This window comes from Vidua chalybeata, chromosome 1 (genome assembly GCF_026979565.1).
Source record: "Vidua chalybeata isolate OUT-0048 chromosome 1, bVidCha1 merged haplotype, whole genome shotgun sequence".
Classification (NCBI taxonomy): domain Eukaryota; kingdom Metazoa; phylum Chordata; class Aves; order Passeriformes; family Viduidae; genus Vidua; species Vidua chalybeata.
In genome coordinates this window covers 142316636-142334713 of record NC_071530.1, presented here as the reverse complement: position 1 = coordinate 142334713, position 18078 = coordinate 142316636, and the positions used below count along the sequence as shown (strand labels likewise).

At 40.2% G+C, this 18078-nt stretch overlaps 1 long non-coding RNA gene across 1 annotated transcript; it reads right to left on the bottom strand.

Moving 5' to 3' along the window:
• Positions 1-614: 614 nt before the first annotated feature.
• Positions 615-4863, bottom strand: LOC128801681 (uncharacterized). The gene is made up of 5 exons (XR_008435232.1): positions 4795-4863; positions 3920-4142; positions 3125-3216; positions 1271-1340; positions 615-694 (listed from the first exon to the last, which is right to left on the bottom strand). It is a non-coding gene; the product is annotated as an uncharacterized LOC128801681 (long non-coding RNA).
• Between the last annotated feature and the right edge of the window lie 13215 nt (positions 4864-18078).

Here is an 18078-nt window from a genome sequence, read left to right as displayed (position 1 = left end):
CTGAAATCTCTAGCTGAAATCCTTGCCTCATTACCCACAGCTACTTTCTTTACATGACTCTTTCATTCTGAATATGTATTTTAAACCCCAGATCTGCATCATTTGGTGGAAATTGGGATAGTTCCTCTGATTTGAATAGAGCTATAAAAACAGCCAGGAAAAAAAAAAAAAAAAAAAAAAAAAAAAGGCAACTCCACTACTCTTTTAAGCATTCAGAACACAGTTTAATGAACACTTTATATTAGGAAAAGAAAAAAGGCAGAAGGAAAGAAGGAAGGATCTGGATACGAAGCTGGTTTTTCTCAGTCAAGGCCTTATTTTATACAGTGGCAAATGGACAGCCCCAGGTCTGTATGTACCCATCTGCCTCAGGCTTTCCTCAGTGGAACATTTTGCAAAAGGATGCCAGGGTCCTGGGGATGTGGAGGTCTGTCTTACATGCCCAGTCCAGGAATAAAGCGGATGAGTCAGAGTGCAGATGGAGACTTTGAGCAAATCAGAAGAAACTTCATTACAGAAAATGTCAGCAGCAATTTTGGTCCATACAACAGAAATTAGGCTCCTTGACAAATGTTTGTTGAGACAAATTTATTTTCATTTATTCTCATCACATGTGCTTTTCTACCTTCTGTACTAAACACTGATTCTTCTCTGCAACTTTCAAAACATCTGCTTCTGGCACCTCCTGTACTACCTGCATGGTAAGAGAAATCTTGCTATCAGAGCCCCTGAAGGGTTTAATAATTCTGGAGCTGTTTACTAAAGGAAAGACTTTTAAGTACCATAAAAGTTGTCTATGCTCTTTAGAGAGAAAGGTATAGCAATCCCTTACTGTATATGTAAGGGAAACACTTTTCTTCCAAGAAAAGCAATAAATATGATCTCTCTCTTTGTTATGAGAAGAAGATCCTTGAAGAGACTGTTTCTGGTGAGTGTCCCTAGCTGTGGGTTTGTAGTCTATAAAGAATAGGGCAGAGCATAGGTGTGTGTAAATGCAGTCAGTGCAGCCTCCTGATACTTATGGGGAATTCAGTCTCCTCAATTGGGTTTGCTCCTTTTGAGGACCCGCTCTAAAACACAGGCTTCTTTGTGGTATAATTGCTATTTTTATCTGTGCTTATCAAAAAGAGTGAGATTCAAAAAACGCCATGCAGAAAAATGTCTGTAGTGTCTTTACCATGGACTCAGATCCCTGCAGGGCAATTAGTCAAAGGGCTGTTAGCCAAGGGTCTCTCAAAGACAAAGGCTGGAAGCAGGTCACTGCACGTACCAGGAAGAAGGTTCCTCCTCCTCAGAATCTGACAAGCAGGACTGGTACCCTCTGCAGCAGGTGTGAGGCTCTGGAACCAGAAGACCAGACAACTGATAACGTGGGTGAAGGTCCTTCTGGGATAGTGGAGCTCCCTAAATCAACACCACCTGTACCTCACATCAAAACCTCCTTTGTTAAGAGGAAAAGAAGGGTGGTTGTAATAGGAGACTCCCTTCTAAGGGGAACAGAGGGTCCAATACACAGACTGGATCTCACAGAGAAGTCTTATGTCTCCCAGGGGCATGGATAAGGGACATCCTGCAAAACTCTCCAGACTAGTAAGGCTCTCTGATTGCTATCTGCTATTTGTTGCTCAAACTGGCAGCAATGACACAATAAAGCAATCAAAAGAGACTTCAGGGCCCTGGGATGATTAGTAGAGGGATCAGGCAGCATAGGTAGTGATTTCCTCAATTCTTCTAGTTGTCACCCTTAAGCCAAGAATGACACAAGAACGGGCAAGGACACAGCATAAAAAGGAAGAAAAGAAGGCTTTAATGGAAAGGAAACTTTGGCTTAAATAGACCGACAGAACACGTTCTATTTGATTGGTTAATTAATAAAAACATCTTGCTCACACACCGTCCTTGAGAGGAACAGAAAAGCAAGTGGAAAAACACCACCTTGTTTAGACTAACAAGTTATCACATTCCTACAACTCCCTAAAAATTCTCACAAGCCACTTGAGAAACGATTGCTGTTTCTCTCTCCCTGACCTGGAGAGGCTGGCATCCACATCTAGTAACAAAACCTGGTATTTTTAGAAATAGGCAGGCATCAAGTCAATGCATGGCTCCAAGGCTGGTGACAGTGGAAAAATTTTGGGGTTATTGACCATAGGAGGATCTACTCAACACCTGGTCTACTGATACCTGATGGGCATCCATCAGGAATTCTCCAGAATTTCTCAGAGGGGAAAAAGGTCTAGCACAGGGGCTAACAGGGCTCTTTAATAGAAATAGAAATAGAAATAGAAATAGAAATAGAAATAGAAAACTAGCTTGGGAAAGGGAAAATAGCAGGCTTGCCATGATGAGTGCTGGGATGGTGTGCCAGAATTTGAGGAAATGAGCACCAGTGGGAACCCTCAATCTGCTTTAAGAGGTCTTGGCTACAAAGTACCACACCTGAAATGTTTCTATGTTAATGAGGCAGTGCAAGGAACAAACTAGAGGAGCTTGAGGTTTCGTTCTCAGTCACAGCAATTTGCCATCATTGGCATAAGTGAAATCTGGAGGGGTGAGTCCTGGGACTGGAAATGCCCTAAAGTTTTGCCAGGTGAAGTTTGGGTTGAATACCAGAAAAAGTTATTTCACCCAGAGGTTGGTTGGACACCCAGGCTCCCCAGGGAAGTGGTGACAGCACCAAGGCTGACAGTTCAATAAGCATTTGGACAATGCTCTCAGGCACAGGATGTGACTCTTGGTAGTCTTGTACTGGGCCAGGAGCTGGACTCAGTGGTCCTTGTGGGTCCCTTCCAGCTTGGCATTTTCTGTGATTCTGTGATCAAGGGTCATCATTTTGTGTAAGGTCCATGGTGAGTATTGCCCTCACATCATGCAGTACATATCCTATACACATACATGTGCTCAGCACACATTTATAAAATCCAAAACACTGTTCACACATCTCCTCCACCCCACCTCTGTCCTTTAAAACTGTTCAATAACAGCTTAAAAAATTATCCTGGGAACTGATTTGCTGAAGAAGACTCCACACAACTAAAATAGGACCAACAAAGAGCCTACCTGCTTCCAAATGAGGCAGCCTTGTCTTGAGTAAAGATCAGGACTCTGCAAATGCAGTGCTTACCTTGGCAAGTAATGGGAAACACAAGTGTCCCTCCAAATTCAAACATCACTGCCAAAGACTCTGGATTTCCGGGGAAATATGACCCAATGGCACTGAAAAACAACAGTACCAGCTCATGTTTAATCATGGCTGCAAGCAGAATGAGTGACATGTGCACTTCTTCAGCCTCCCTGCAAGTGTTCAAAGGGTGATGTATTGCACTGAGCACCTGTCTGACTCATTGTTCCCAGCACAACAGTGACTGATATTCCTGGATTACTTTCTCCTGACACATTTTCTGTTGAATAACATTAAGTACACCCCTGGTTCATCATACTCATGCTGTAACTGTTCCAAATATTCTTGCTTTGAAGTAACATTGTAGGAAACCAGCAGGAACATTTTGTCCCAGGAGGATGAGGGGTTACTTTGCCTTTTCTTTTATTCAAGTCCTCCCCTGCAGCTCAGAGGAGCTATACAAATGAAAAAGAATAAGGAGCAGGTACTAAATTCTATTGAAATCATTGCAAGCATGTCCTAACAGCAGCCCTGGATTAATCTTTTTCTTTTCAAAGACAGGGGATTATACTGGTCCTAACCAGGCTGTAGTCAATTTTCTTCATAGGAACTTGTATTGTGCTGTGATTTAGATTTATGACCAAAACAATCCAGTAATAGACCAGGGTTTACCTGTTGCTGAACAGGGCCTTCTCTCTTTCTTACTCTGCTCCCCACCCTTGGTGAATAGATTGGGGCTGCACAATATGTTGGGAGAGGACATAAGCAGGCAGATTCCATGCGGTTTAGGGAAGTTACCTGTGTTTTGCTCAGGAGTTTTCTAGGCATTTTGTATCACTTCTTTTGTTTGCTTTCTTCTTACATTTCTTCTTTTTAAGTTTGTTTTTTGCTTGTTTATTTTAGGTTTGGGTTTTTTTATCTTTACCCACAAGTTTTCTTCCTTTTCCTTTTTTCTCTCCTTCTTCCTGGTGGGACTTTGGTTCGGAAGCAGGGAGTGATGAGCTCTGTGGTGCTTAGCTGCCTGTCAGGGTTAACCAAAACCAAGGTTTGTAATGAAACACTTCTTGTTTCATAGCATACAACCTTCTGCCATTGGGTAATGCCCCTAACCAGTGGACCTCACTGTTACTGGCCCTCAGCAGTTGTGCAAATGAATGTGGAAAGGGTACAGCCATGGTGTCTTTCTCTCCAGGTGGGTTCCATTCCACAGCCCATGCTTTCCCTAATTGCAGCTTCAAGTTAGAGGGGGAGGCTGACCCCTGGGCTCCAGCCCTTGTGCTGCAGACAGCTGAAGAAAGCCCTAGGCCTGTGGTTTCAGGCTCAGAGCAGTTGAGTATTCATACCCAGAGCTGAGGAAAGCTGAGAGAAATTCTACACTGCTGGAAGCTCTGTTGAGTTTTCTGATTATGTCACCAGTGTACCAATGTTTTCCCACAAACTCCAGCTCCCAGCATCCTGTGACTAAATAAGATTTGTATTTTTTTTTTTTTTTTTTTTTTTAGAAAGAGAAATTTTCTAGACCTCAGGGTCAGGCAGGAAAGACAGAAAATGCAAGGCTCAAAAAAAAAAAAAACAAAGTCAACCAAGATCAGCCTTTCATTTCTTAAATACATATTAAGAAGTGGGGTTATCCATTTTAGAAAACACCAAAGCAGCTGAGAACAGTCACATACAAATTACGGCCTTTTCCCCAAAAACAGATGCTGGGCTCAATAGCCCAACTGCACTGATAGCAATGCCTGCAGCACAGGCAGCACACAGGAGGAGCTGGAAGCCATTGTTCAGCAGGAGACTGTGACATAGCTGCCGTCTTGGAAACATGTTGGGATGACTCACACAGCTGGAATGCTGCAATGGATGGCTATAAACTCTTCAGATTGGACAGGCAAGGAAGGAGAGTGATGGGTTAGCCCTGTATGTTAGGGACCATTTTGACTGTCTAGAGCTTGATGGCGATGAGCACGGTGGGATTCTGCCACAGACCGCCTAACCAGAATGAAGAGGCAGATGAAATATTCTATAAGCAACTGGGAGAAGCCTCCCAGTCTCTGGCTCTTGTTCTCATGGAGGACTTCAGCTTGCCAGAGGTCTGCTGGAAATACAACATAGGAGGGAGCAAACAGTCCAGGACGCTCCTGGAGTGTGTGGAAGAGAACTTCCTGACACAGTTGGCAAGGGAGGCAACCCATGGATATGCCCCTCTAGACCTGCTGTTTGTTAACACAGAAGGACTGGTGGGTGATGCAATGGTTGGGCTCTGTCTTGAGCAAAGACATAATGAAATGATTGAATTTTCACTTCTTGGAGAAGTAAGAAGGGGAGTCAGCAGAACTGCAGTTTGCAGTGGATATTAGGGAAAGAATCTTCACCACAAGGGTTTTCAAGCACTCAAACAGATTGCTCTAAGGACCATTCCTAGAAGTATTTTAAAGATCTGTAATTGTGTGTAGGTGTAGATATGGTTCCAGGGGACATGGTTTAGCAGTGGACTTAGCAGTGCTGAGTTAATGGCAGGACTTGAAGAACTTAAAGGTCTTTTGTAACTTAAACAATTCTGTGATTAACAACCTGATATACAGAAGGTCAATCTTGTGATGTTATTGGAGGAGAAGTGAGGAGAGCAGATTCACGGCTCCCAAGTGCTTTGAGCTGGGAATAAAGGTGGACATTTTGATTCTTACTTTTATGCTGTGTCTTTGCTGGGGGACAGTGGTAGCATTGATCATCTGCACTATGTATAATGCAGAGCAAATATCTCCCAGTCACTCCCTCAGACATAGTGAGGAGAGTAATTCACACTTCCCCTTTAAAGGGGTCTAATGTCACTGTGACCAAAGGTAGCAATGTAAATTGTTTGTAAAGCAAATGGAGGTCCCTAAGCAGAGGAAATAATATGTAAATTGTCTATTTAACATGTATTATATTAATGACTTACATACACACATATACACAGTGAGTATATAAGATATAAAAATTTAGCGGCTGGGATTTCCATCATCTGGAGCAGAGCGGGAGACTGTCACTACCTATAGTACCTTGCACTTGCTTAAAGTCAACTCTTTATAGACCAACTTATATTGATGTTCATGGATCACGTTCAATTTGATTGATTCAGGGTAAAGTGGAATAAACTGAAAGATATATATCTCTCTATATCTATGATAATTAGAAATACTACAGATCCATACAACTGTGAGAGCTGAGTCCTTGCTCTTCCCCACCCACCACATCCAAGGGTCACAGCTCCAAATGAAGCAACAACAATTTCTTGTGTGAGAGCTGCTGGTTATAGAATTTGGATCTGCTGAAGTTTGGAAAAGAAAGAAAAACCTACGCAAACAAACACCTACTCCTAAACCTCTAATAAGTTAATAAAATCTGATGCTGCAAATTTGAAAATGAAATTTAATTGACCAGTAGAGTCCCAGACCTTGACATTGTAAATGAAGGTAAATAGCAACATATTAAAAACTCATCACTCTAATTAACCTTGTTTTTAATAAAGACCAAAGTCCCACAGAAAATTTTGGGTTATTTACACCATTGATTTCATTAGTGTTGCATAGCAAAAATTTTTAAAAATGGTCTTCCAAGCTGATATGAGAGCCTTCAGGACAGAGTGACACTGCATTGAGTCCAGCTTGACAGTGTTGTTTTTAAAGTAAGAACCATATTTGTCACACTTCCAGATCACAGGAAGGGAGATGGAAGGGATCCACAAGGGTCATCAAGTCAAACTCTTAAGTGACTGGCCCACACAGGGATTGAACTTGCTGCACATTCTTCAAAGCAGAAATTTGGAGTTAATATTCCTACACAATGCTTCCAATTTTGGTATTTCTGCCCTTATGTCATGAAATAATTTCTCTTATGTTTGCTTTCCAGCAGTTAAATCAGACCTTAAAAAGATTGAAGGGTTCAAATAGGAAGGAAAATAAGTGAATAGTAGTTAGAGTTTGTATGAAGCTACAGTGGTTTTCCTGCCTGTAGGGGAATGCTTGGTTATACAGATCAGTTTGATTGTTTCAAAGTGTTTTAGTCAAAGACCTCTGTTTAGCTTCCTGCTCAGATACCCTGAATCCTCTTGCTCCCTGGGTTATTTGGTGGAAGAAAAAATCAGGGCTGGAGGCAGAAAATCTTACATATCAAGTAGTACTGGGCAGGTGGAATAAATACAGCATGGACTGCTTTAACCTTTAAGATGTCTCTGACATATGTAGATGTTTAAATAGAAAGACAGCAAAGAGAGAGATGCAAAGAAAAATAGAAAAGGAGAGGAATGCCTGAAGAACATAAATATGCCTATGATCTACAGATTTGCCTGTGGTAAACACAAACCTCTGCCTTTCCAAGTACACCCAGATTTGGAAACATTTTCCCACAAGCAAAAATTTTAGTTTTCCCAGACACGTGGCCATCACCCTTCCTGCTGTGTCTTGGGATCTGGCCCGTGCACAGCACTAGGAATGTTCTACAGGTGTCTTGGTGTCTGCCTCTCTCCTTTCCCATCAAGTGGCACAGCTTTAGCCATTTCACAGATACATTCATGACTGTTACCACAGTAGTATGGCACATGCTACCCTTTACAATCAGCACTGAGGGCAAATTAGTGCCACATTTACAGTAAAGAATAACAGGAGGCTTGGGATCCTGTTTGATTCAATTCTCCTTTATGGAGACAACACATACTTTGTAGGATAAATCATCATGTAACTATTTGCAGAATAAAATTATTCATCCTGTGTATTAGACCTATAATGCAGAAAGCAAGGTTGACACTGGAATGAAAAATATAACCCTTCTTTTTAAACAATTTAGAAAGTTACTGTATATTATGCAACTCCCTATAAAGACCACTGTTTCTATTACAGCTGCTCACTGACTTTGAATTTCCAAATCAAGGTATGCATGCAAGTGGAAGGATCTTATTAATGAAATTTAATTGTATTTATCTCAGAATGTGTTAAGCAAACCATATGAAATAGATGTGCTTCAGTCAGTATGTTTCAGGGAAAGTAATTCTAGATTCCTCTACAGAAGTTAAATAATGCATTTTTAGGAAAAGGAAAAACCATCATCTGTTTTTTGTTACATAGTAATTCTGTCCATGACTTTAATGTTATCCAAAAACATCCAAACAGGCAGGATTACATCAGCCTGTGTTTTGGAGTATCTTCACACAAAGTATTTTTGCCTGTATGGATCATTCAGGTCTGGAGTTCAACTCGTTCTTAGCTGGGACACTGTCATTGTCCACGCAGTCTCTCTTCCCTCCAGACAGGTCCCCTCTGCTGCTGGAGACCCGACTGTTAAATGGGAATCCAGCCATGGAGAGAAATGTGCCTTCCAGCAGCGCAGGGCCAGGAGGGCATTGCACATTGACCATGAAGACACACAAAATTTGTGAGCAGCATCTGTTAAACAAAGACTGATATCTCAGACAGATAAAGCACAGCGGGGTGGGAAAGGTCAATGCTGGGTGTCAAGCAGACACCAGTGGTTGTACCAATGGCTTGGATTCAAAGTACTTCAAGCTGTAGCAAGCCTTGGATGTTCTGTGTTAGTAAAGCAGGGTTCAGGTGCTGGATTTCAGTGTCCATTCAGATGTAAGGACTGAAAGCCTGCAGGTTTGTCTCTCTCTTACTTCACTTAGACCAGGTTGCTTCCCCTCCCTCCTCACAAGCACACATGCTCAGGCCTTTACACCCATGTCAGGTCACACTTAGACATTGTGTGAGCAACTATGGGTAAAATAAGTGTTGAAGTGATGGTTTTAAGCACTGTATTTTGTAATTTCTTTGAATTCAGGTGTAAACAGGGTAAGCTCACTCAATAGCATACAAAGCACCTTTCTCATCCTTCTCTAAAATTGGAATTCAAGCCTACCTGAAAACAAAACAAAGTTCTAAAATGGAGGACTCCAGTCCATTATGTGTTTATTTTTCATTTTCTCGTATGTGCAAACTCCTAGGAGACCAGAATCCAGAGTCCCTGAATGTCGGTTCATTTGTGCATTTGACCAGATTAAAACCTTGGAACCTGAGAAAAGATGATATTTTGAAAAACAGTCAGTATGTGCCTCCTTGTCTTGCCAGAAAAATAAAGGTTATGCTGTTGCCCTTACCTTTACATCTCTATTACCATGTCAGCTGGGTCAAAACAGAAGCCTTCCTGCTACACAGGATTTTTAGATGTCCATACTCAAGATATGTAAATGCTGAGCATCTCTCTTTCTAACAACACCTCATAATCCAATAAAATAATCAAACAAACCAAACAACTCAGACTTTCAGCAGTCCTTTAAATCCTTTATACTGGAAATGATCTCTTAGATTTCCACCATGCAATTGATCCTGCTTTGAGTGGGAGGTGAAGCTAGAGGATCTGCAGAGATCTCTTTGAAGCTAAATTATTTTAAGAGTCCAGAAAAAACATATCAGGCAATAAAAAGGGTGCTTTCAGAAGGATGCCCTTTTGAACATATCACACACATCTGAGCTGTCTTTGGCTGACCTATTTTCCTTCCTCCCCTTGCAGCTGGAGTCAAGATCAGACAGAGCCACAACTACTCATACTCTGGCAAGAGCTGGCTGTAACAACCATTCCAGAGGAATCATCAGGCCACACCCAGTACCACGCAGTATAAAGGCAGTTTTAATATTCTTCTGTGCACATTTCAAGTTCATACCCTCCTTCTAATGTTTTTCACAGATAGCAACAAATTCTCTAGCTGGTTCTGTTATAGGGTCTGGAGAGTCTAAATACTTCTGATTAGAAGTAAGGATCACTTCATCTCTCAAGCATTTTTGCCTCACTGATTCCCCTCCCCTCCCAAGGAATCAAAATCCCTTTAACCCTCTGTAAATTGCATTGGCAGCGTGGGTGCAAGTTTTGTTGCCGTGTGAAGATAAAAATAACTCCCACCCACTCTTATCTTTCCTAAGGTAAACCATGCATGTGTAATAGAAAGATATATTATTGCTGTCCCCTGATTTTTACTAGGAATGAGCAACCAAAATATTAGAGGTCTTACATAGGAAAACAAGAAGCAACCTCTTTAGTTCTGGACTGGCTCCAACTTTATTAGGTACATTCAAAAACATAGAGTCAGAAACGGGATTGATAAGTATTCATTCCACAGATTTCTGGCAATTTTGTATTTCTTTTTTGGTATCATAAAATAAAATTTAAATGAAAAACCAGCTTCCCTTCAAATCTTTTGCTTTCAGCACAGTTAACAAGGCCTCATTTTCCCACCAAAATATAGCAAGATAAAGCTACAATCAAAATTATGTCTTCTTGGCTTTCCATTTCTTATTGTCTCTTTTCTTTCTTCTTTTTTTTTTTTTTCTCTGACACATACAATTAAAAAAAAAACCTCATCTTTCTTCATCATTCTGATTTTTTTTCTTCTCTTTTTGAAGCATGCAATTAAGTTTGCCAAGCTGCAATGAATGCAGTTTAATTGAAGGGATCAGAAACAAGAAGGAAAATTGAAACCTTTTACTTTAAGACTATCAGAGTCTTTGGGAACCTTCCTCATAGTTTTGAACTCATGGAATTTTGCAGGGATTGAGAAATAAACAGGATTTTAACATGAGTAGATAGACTTAAAATAAATCACCTTGCAGTTAAAGCCCAAGAAAACCAAGAATTCTCTTCCAAAAGCAAGAACAACTACGCTGATTTCTAAGGGTATTAGAGATGATCCTTTCACAAGACTCAAAGTCTGGATCAGAGTTTGTTCAAGCTGGGGAGTTTAGATTTATAACTGAAAAAGACCAGGTGTGATTCTGTCCTGGTTTCAGCTCAGGTAGTGTTCATTTCTTCCCAGTAGCTGTTACAGTGCTGTGTTTTGGATTTGGAATGAGAATGGTGTTGATAACACACTGATGTTTTGGGTTTTTGCTATGGTGTGTTTATCCTAAGTCAAGGACCTTTTTTTCCTTGTCTCCTCTCTGCCAGTGAGGAGATGCATGAAAGAAACTGGGAGGGAGCACAGCTGGGAGAGGTGACCCAAACTGACCAAAGGGATGCCCCACACCATGGAATGCCATGCCCAGTACACAAACTGGGGGGAGTTACCCAGAGGCGGCCAATCTGGGTTTGGGGAGGGTGTCTGGCATCAGTCAGTGGGTGGTGAGAAATTGCATTGTGCATAACCTTTTTTCCTTTTTATTATAACTATTATTTACCATTCTTATTATTGCACTGTACTGTATTTTCAGTTATTAAACTGTTTTTATCTCAATATGAAAGTGTTACATCAATTCTCTTCCCCATTCCACCAGGGTGGGAGGGAAGAGGGAGGGGTTGAGTGAGAGGTGTTTCATTTCCATCTGGGCTTAAAACCACAACAGATTCAAGGTAAACTGGACCCTTAGATTTTCCTTTCAACTCTTTCCCAAACACTAATTAACTTCCCTTTTTAGGTGAAGCAGTGCTTGTGGAGGTTACTTGCTCTTAATTAAAGCTACATACCAAGTGCTAGAAGTTCCTAAGTTCAAAAAAAACAGACTACAGTCTTACTTCCAAACTAATCCTTTCTTTTTAGATTTGGGGTCTTTATACCACAAACATAAAAACAAGTAACTGAAACAGCTCCAAACTTATTCCATGTGTGGATAAAATTAAAAAGTAAAGATAGATTTGCTGTGGAAAATTCAGCTTGTAGGTCTTAATTTGAAAAGTTAGTGGAGAATTAACTTTTTCTTATCATCCTTCAAGGCATGTTTTGTGCCATGGGGCTAAGGAGGTGGTATGATGATGCCTCTTCCCTCAGTCTCTAGCAGCATTTTGTTTCCAATAGGCACAGTGCCTTTAGAGGCAGAATAGCACAGCTATCATTGAGAGTAAGGCTGCAGAGCACACTTTACCATGTACTGTAAGTACTGGATTGTTTATATTCAGGGAGAACAAAAGGGTTGTGAGTGTGTCTGACACCTGTCTAGGGGTGTAAGTAACTAAGTAAAACTTCTTTTATTCTCTTTTTTCCAAATGTTTGCCCATACAATCACTATATTAGTAGTATTACTATTACTATTAATTACTATTACTATTATTATTACTGTTGTTGTTGTTGTTCATTTTCCTCTGTGGAACTCATGAAACTGAAAAAAGCCCTCTGTAATCTTAAATGTACCTATATTTTTTGCCTCCCATTTGCCCCTCACACACACCTTTTTTAGCACATCCATATTTTTGGGGATGTTTGGTGCTTTGACATTATTTCTGCACCCTTTCCTGCCCACTCCCCGTGCAGCCCTCTCAGCCCATTTGTGTCATTCCACAAGTGGAAGGTTCTCCATAACAAGTGGTAGCCAGCATCAACTGCATCAGAGACTGCTCCAGTGCAGATGCAGGACTTGTCTCCAGCTGAGCCTTTGCCTCCCTGCCCACAGTCCTTCAGTTGTGGAATTTGTCAGAAACCGTGGGGCAGGCTCAGTGTATCCCAGCTGCTCCCTTCCTGACCTGTCACACAGAGAGCAGCCCTCAAGCAGGGGCACTCTCCTGTTAAATACAGTGAAGATTTTGTATTGGCAAGAGGCTGGGAGCCTGCAGAGACTAAATTTCCATCCTAAGGACATATTTTATCAATTAATGTCTAAAAGCTTTAAGTATTTCTCACCTCTGGAAAGGCAATGGATGAATTTACAGCACTGAAGTAGCCAGCGTTTCCATCCGTTTCATCAGAGCTTTTGCTAATTGATGATGCCCAAATAGAGCTATCCAAATACACTTGCAGAAGATTTTCTTGGGAGTTTTTGGAATATGTTTAATGCAGATGAAAAAAAAATGGTACCTTAATGAGTAGTCAAAATCAGCAGTTGGCTATAAGTAACAATGAACAAACAAAATAGACTTTAAGACTGTGCAATGTCAATCATTTTGACATTAAAGCAAATTTTATATCAGTTGGTGACACCAGATGATAGCATGATTACAAGGGTAGAGAATTGCACTGCTTATTTCTGTCTGGATAAAAATAGGCATCTTAAATCTCTTAAGATTTGCCAGTGCAGAGACTATCTGGTGTAAATGTACACATTGTGTCAACTACAATTGAGTTAAAGCAGCTGTAAATGCTGGGAGCAAGCTGTATGCTAATCCTCAAAAAAACTAAAAAATCTTCAGAAACCTTTCAGACCTAGATATAGTTAGTTTTTTGCCTGAGCACTGTGCAATTTTTAACTTTCAACACATCAAAAAAATTGCAATCAAACACAGGCAGTAAAAAATATGCAGTCATCCTCTGAAGTAAGATGTTTCTATTACACTTCTATCCCTGGCATATCAGCCATAAATTCAATGAATTACAGAAAAATGCTAATCTCCTCAGCTATTAAGAATAAACAATTTTTTCATTACAAATTTTTTCCAGTTACCTTGTCCAACTTTTCAGAAGTCATGTCAGTTTCACAGAACTCTTCATAATTCTCGAATTTTTCTGATCCACATAAAAACAAATTAAAACATACTTCAGAGAGATACAAAAATGACAAAGGAGAATAAGTTATTCCTTTCCTGCATCTCAGGGAATCCCCTTCATTACAGCATAATACAGTTTCTCCTCTTGAAACAAAGTTAGGTCTGTGTTCTCACAATCCACAGATCTCTATTGATCTACATATGGCAAAGGAGTCACAAAATAGGGCATATGAAATTGGTCAGGAATTCACAAAAATTCAAACACCTAAAAAAATTCACTCAGAAACAAGAAACAAGAATCAAAATGTTTGGAAGGGTATTTCTTCAATTTTCTGCTAAATTGTCTCATTTTATAGTAAGTTTGTAAGCATTCAGCTTTTTGTAGCTTAATCATTTGGGACAAAAGTGAACTTCAAGACATACCAATATAAATTATATGTACAGCATTATTCAGTGTTCAACCATCGTAGATGTATTATGGCAGACAGAGTCAGCTAGGTACATTCCAGATACACAGTAAAAGCCTATAATTTTTAATTTAAGACAGTTTATATATAAGACAGCTAAATGAATAAGCACTCTACCTTGTCAGATTTTCTTTTACAAGGGGACCTTCTTCAGCAGAAACCTTCTGACTGATAACAGTTCAGAAAACTTCCCAGAGAATATAATATTATGAAGTCTTGTTCTACTTGGACTATGCTACTCAAATGTTCAGCCAGAATTAGAGTTTCTCCCTCTCCCAATAACACAACAGAAAGGTCAATATCTCCATCATTAGTTTATGCAGCAGAACTTGATAACTCTGCCATCCTCATCCAGTAAGATGAAGATCCTGGTTTAACCCAGGACAAACACTAACAGGGCACAGTATCAGGAGATCCTGGCTCAAGTCCCAGTCTGTTCCCTGTACCAAAAAACCTGCATGAATAAACATTAATAAACACCTGTGGAATCTTTGTGATTCACAAGTTTTCAGATGTGAACACACCTAACAATCTCCTACGCTTGGGAGAGTAGAAAACCCTGTTTCAACACAATAAGCAAGGCATATGACCAATTAGTGAGCCAATTAGCAAATTTTATATTGCAGGAATATAGAAAATAACTTCGGCTGTAGGATCAGCTCAGGAGAGCTGAGATGCTGAATGATCATGAACTGCATCAGTACTGAGAGTAGTTTTCTATCCAACATGGTTTTGTCCACCAGGTTTTTGTTCAGAGAAGAAATAAAGCTGAGATAAGCAGTATTTCATCACTTTGTTTGTCAGCCTTGAGTCCATTACCACAGCAAACTGGAAGATGGACTGTCAAATAACACTAACTAGTAAAAAATGAAAGTGGAATTGCAGACAAATAATCTATGATTGCTGAAGATGTTTTTATGTATAACAATCAGTCACTTAGATATGCCTCATTCCCTCTGTGGCTGTTATAGGGGCCATAACTGTCAACCCTACACTGGTTTTGCTGCACTCACTCCCAAACTCTATTCCTGGATTAAACAGGAATTAGGAATGTGTCTGAGGGTAGTGGAAAGACAATGCAGAGCCTTTGGATAGTGGAAGAAGAGCACATACTGACAGTATCGAGGTCTTTACTAGCCAAAGCTGCAGTGGAGATCTTAAATGATGTTGTAGAATGAGACTCCACAGTTAAAAACATTCACTGGCATGCCTATGCAAGAATAATGAATTTACCATGAGAAATCACAGATGAAGATTCAGTTGCAAGTACAGATCTCCCTCCAGGTTAGGAGGATGTACTGACCTATAAAATTATAGTATTTTGCCAAGGGCCTTCAGAATTTAAAAAGTGGGGTCCAGTAAAGCAAATGCAGCAGTAAAATATCTTAAGTTACAATATAAGAAAGGAACATGGAAAAAAAAAAAAATCAGCATACTTCAAGGCATCAAGGTCACCAGAACCAGATTGCAATCAGACAAGAAATTAGAGGAACTAATATAAGGTGTAGGACAAGGGTGAGGGTGACTTTTATAAAAGTAACCTCTGCAGTATTACGTTACTCACTTAGAGCAAAGCAGGGAGAAGACAGAATAGGGACTTCACTGAATGACTGGAGAGCTTATATAAAGGAAAAAGAAGGAAGATTTTCTTTATGTGATGTTAAATGTCATTTTGATGTACAAAACCCCTATCCTGATGGGACAGAATTCATTCAAACAGTGATGTTATTGAAATAATAAACTCCTGAGAAATAGCTTGTGGGAAAACAGAACTACACACAGGGGAAGAAAAGTGAAAAGCCTGAGGATGTGGCTGAAGAGAAAAACAAAAGGGATTACAGTGCTTGCAAATGAAATGAACTAACTCAGAGATTAAATTTGGGATTTGAGAGTACTAATAAAGGAACAAGAACCAAAACCTCATGAAGGAGGTCATTAAAGGTTTAATGTCCAAATGCAAAAAGTTTAGGAAAATAGAAAAGAAGGCCAGGAACACCTATATAAAGAGAAATGGCAACAGAATGTCTGAAACCACAGCTATGAAATCATGAACGCATGAATATAAAGTAATTGTGGATATGAAGTTTTTGCAAGGTTTGTGAATGATTCATAATAGTCCTCTGTGGTGGAGGCCATTCCACTGAGTTAAAGGTGGGCAGCATATCACCACATAATCTGCTGTTCTCTGATTTTTGTTTTGAGGAGAAGATGGTGTTGTCACATCAACACTTGTAATTAAGACATTTCCTTATCTTCACAAACCTGAGAAGTTTACATTTCCCTCCAGAATCTTCTCTTCTGGTGACTAATGGATGAACAATCTGCAGTCCATGAGAAATAACTCTTGTTATTAACCAGAGAATAATTCCTCTAGTCTGTTCTCAGATACCATTTTTCACAATGGAGCATTCCTGTCTCATGGGAGTCATACCAGGCTCCTGGGAGCAGAGAGCTCCTGGGAACCCAGATCAGGGCAGTGCTGATAGTTACCCATCTCCTTCCCTGAGTGGCCAGGAGTATCCAAAGGGCCTTTAGAGAAGAGAGTGAACTAAAAGCCAGGTGAATTGCCTCAGCTGAAGGTGTCCCAAGTATCTAATCCTGGGGAATATGCATGGATTAGACACCACCTGTATTAGCACAATACATCTCACGCCTTCAGACACCAGCAGGCAAGTGGGCAATGTGGCCACCTTCAACAGAACATAAGACACAAGGATGGGCAGTTGAAGTTACCCTATGGGCTACAAAGGACACCTATAGAGGATTTCTTTTCTTCTCTGACTGAAAATGTTCAAAATTAAAGGAGGAGGACTAAGAGGGCTGCACAGGCAGCATAATGGCAGCTAATGGACTTTTCAGTCTAAAATGCTGAGGTATCTTTATTGAGATAGAGTTCACTGGCAACCACTTTGCAGTGGGTAACTGTACTAGGGCAGTTGTCCTGAGTTGAACCAATAGCTCTGAAGGATTGATTTTAACTACCAGATGAAGAGGTAAAGTGGGGGATGTTGCAGAGACACAACATCCCTAGATGCACATGTACCCCTGTGGATACATCATGTAAGGTGTGCTGTCATTGCAGAATAGAAATATAAAAGCCCTGTAATGTCTTCTTCCCTGTTCTTGCAGTGCACTGCTGGCTTGCAGCTGGAAAAAGTTCCTTGTAACCTTGGTTGTCCAGGCTGGTCCAGGCTGAGAAAACAGAGACTTTCCTTTAGAGCCCAGTTAGTTTCCTCTCTCTTTGTAGCCATCTCTTTAAGCAATATAGATGCAATAAAACCAGAGAAGATGCAGTTCCAAAAATGCAGGATGCTCTGTCTGATAGTCTGGAGTAGAGGAAACATCCCTCAGCTTGTTTTCCAGTAAAGTCTTAGCGACTTATTAGATGCTGACTTTTGCACTAAATTTCTCTGTCAACAACCTCAGCTAAGAACCCTGCCAAGAAAAAATGCTATGAGGAAAAAGAGAAAGAATCAGGATTCAGGGTGCATAGGAAGTAGCTAAAATATGTGTATATTTACAAGAAGAGATAATTTTTAAGTTCACGTTGTCTCATCAATGCCTCCAACAACTCAATTTTCCTGCGATATCACAGACTCTGGATATATTTCAGGTTTCCAGAAACAAATTTTGTCTTCAAAGACCTTGAAATACAAGTATTTTACACAGTGAATTATGACTCAAGCTCAGAGCTGAGTGAGTGGCAAAGTCCACAAATGCAGTATATGTGCACACATTCCAGAAAATAGAACCAAACGCTCTGCAAAAAACCATCTACTTCTTCTACTTAATATTTGTGGCCATTGTACCAAACTATGACCTCAGTACCAGACCATGATCCTGCACTGGACCCTCCAATGTCTTTAATTCCTTGAGAAAATAAAGCAAGCACAGGAACAGTTCTTTTTATAAGCACAAGAGGAACTATACGAAAGAAACATAACATTTTGTTGGGTTAACCCCATCTGAATTAAAATGTTATTAGAAAGCAATTTAAATTTTTGCCTTAGAGATAAGCAAGAATTTTCATAATGGCTCTTGCTAAATTGTACCTTGTTGCTG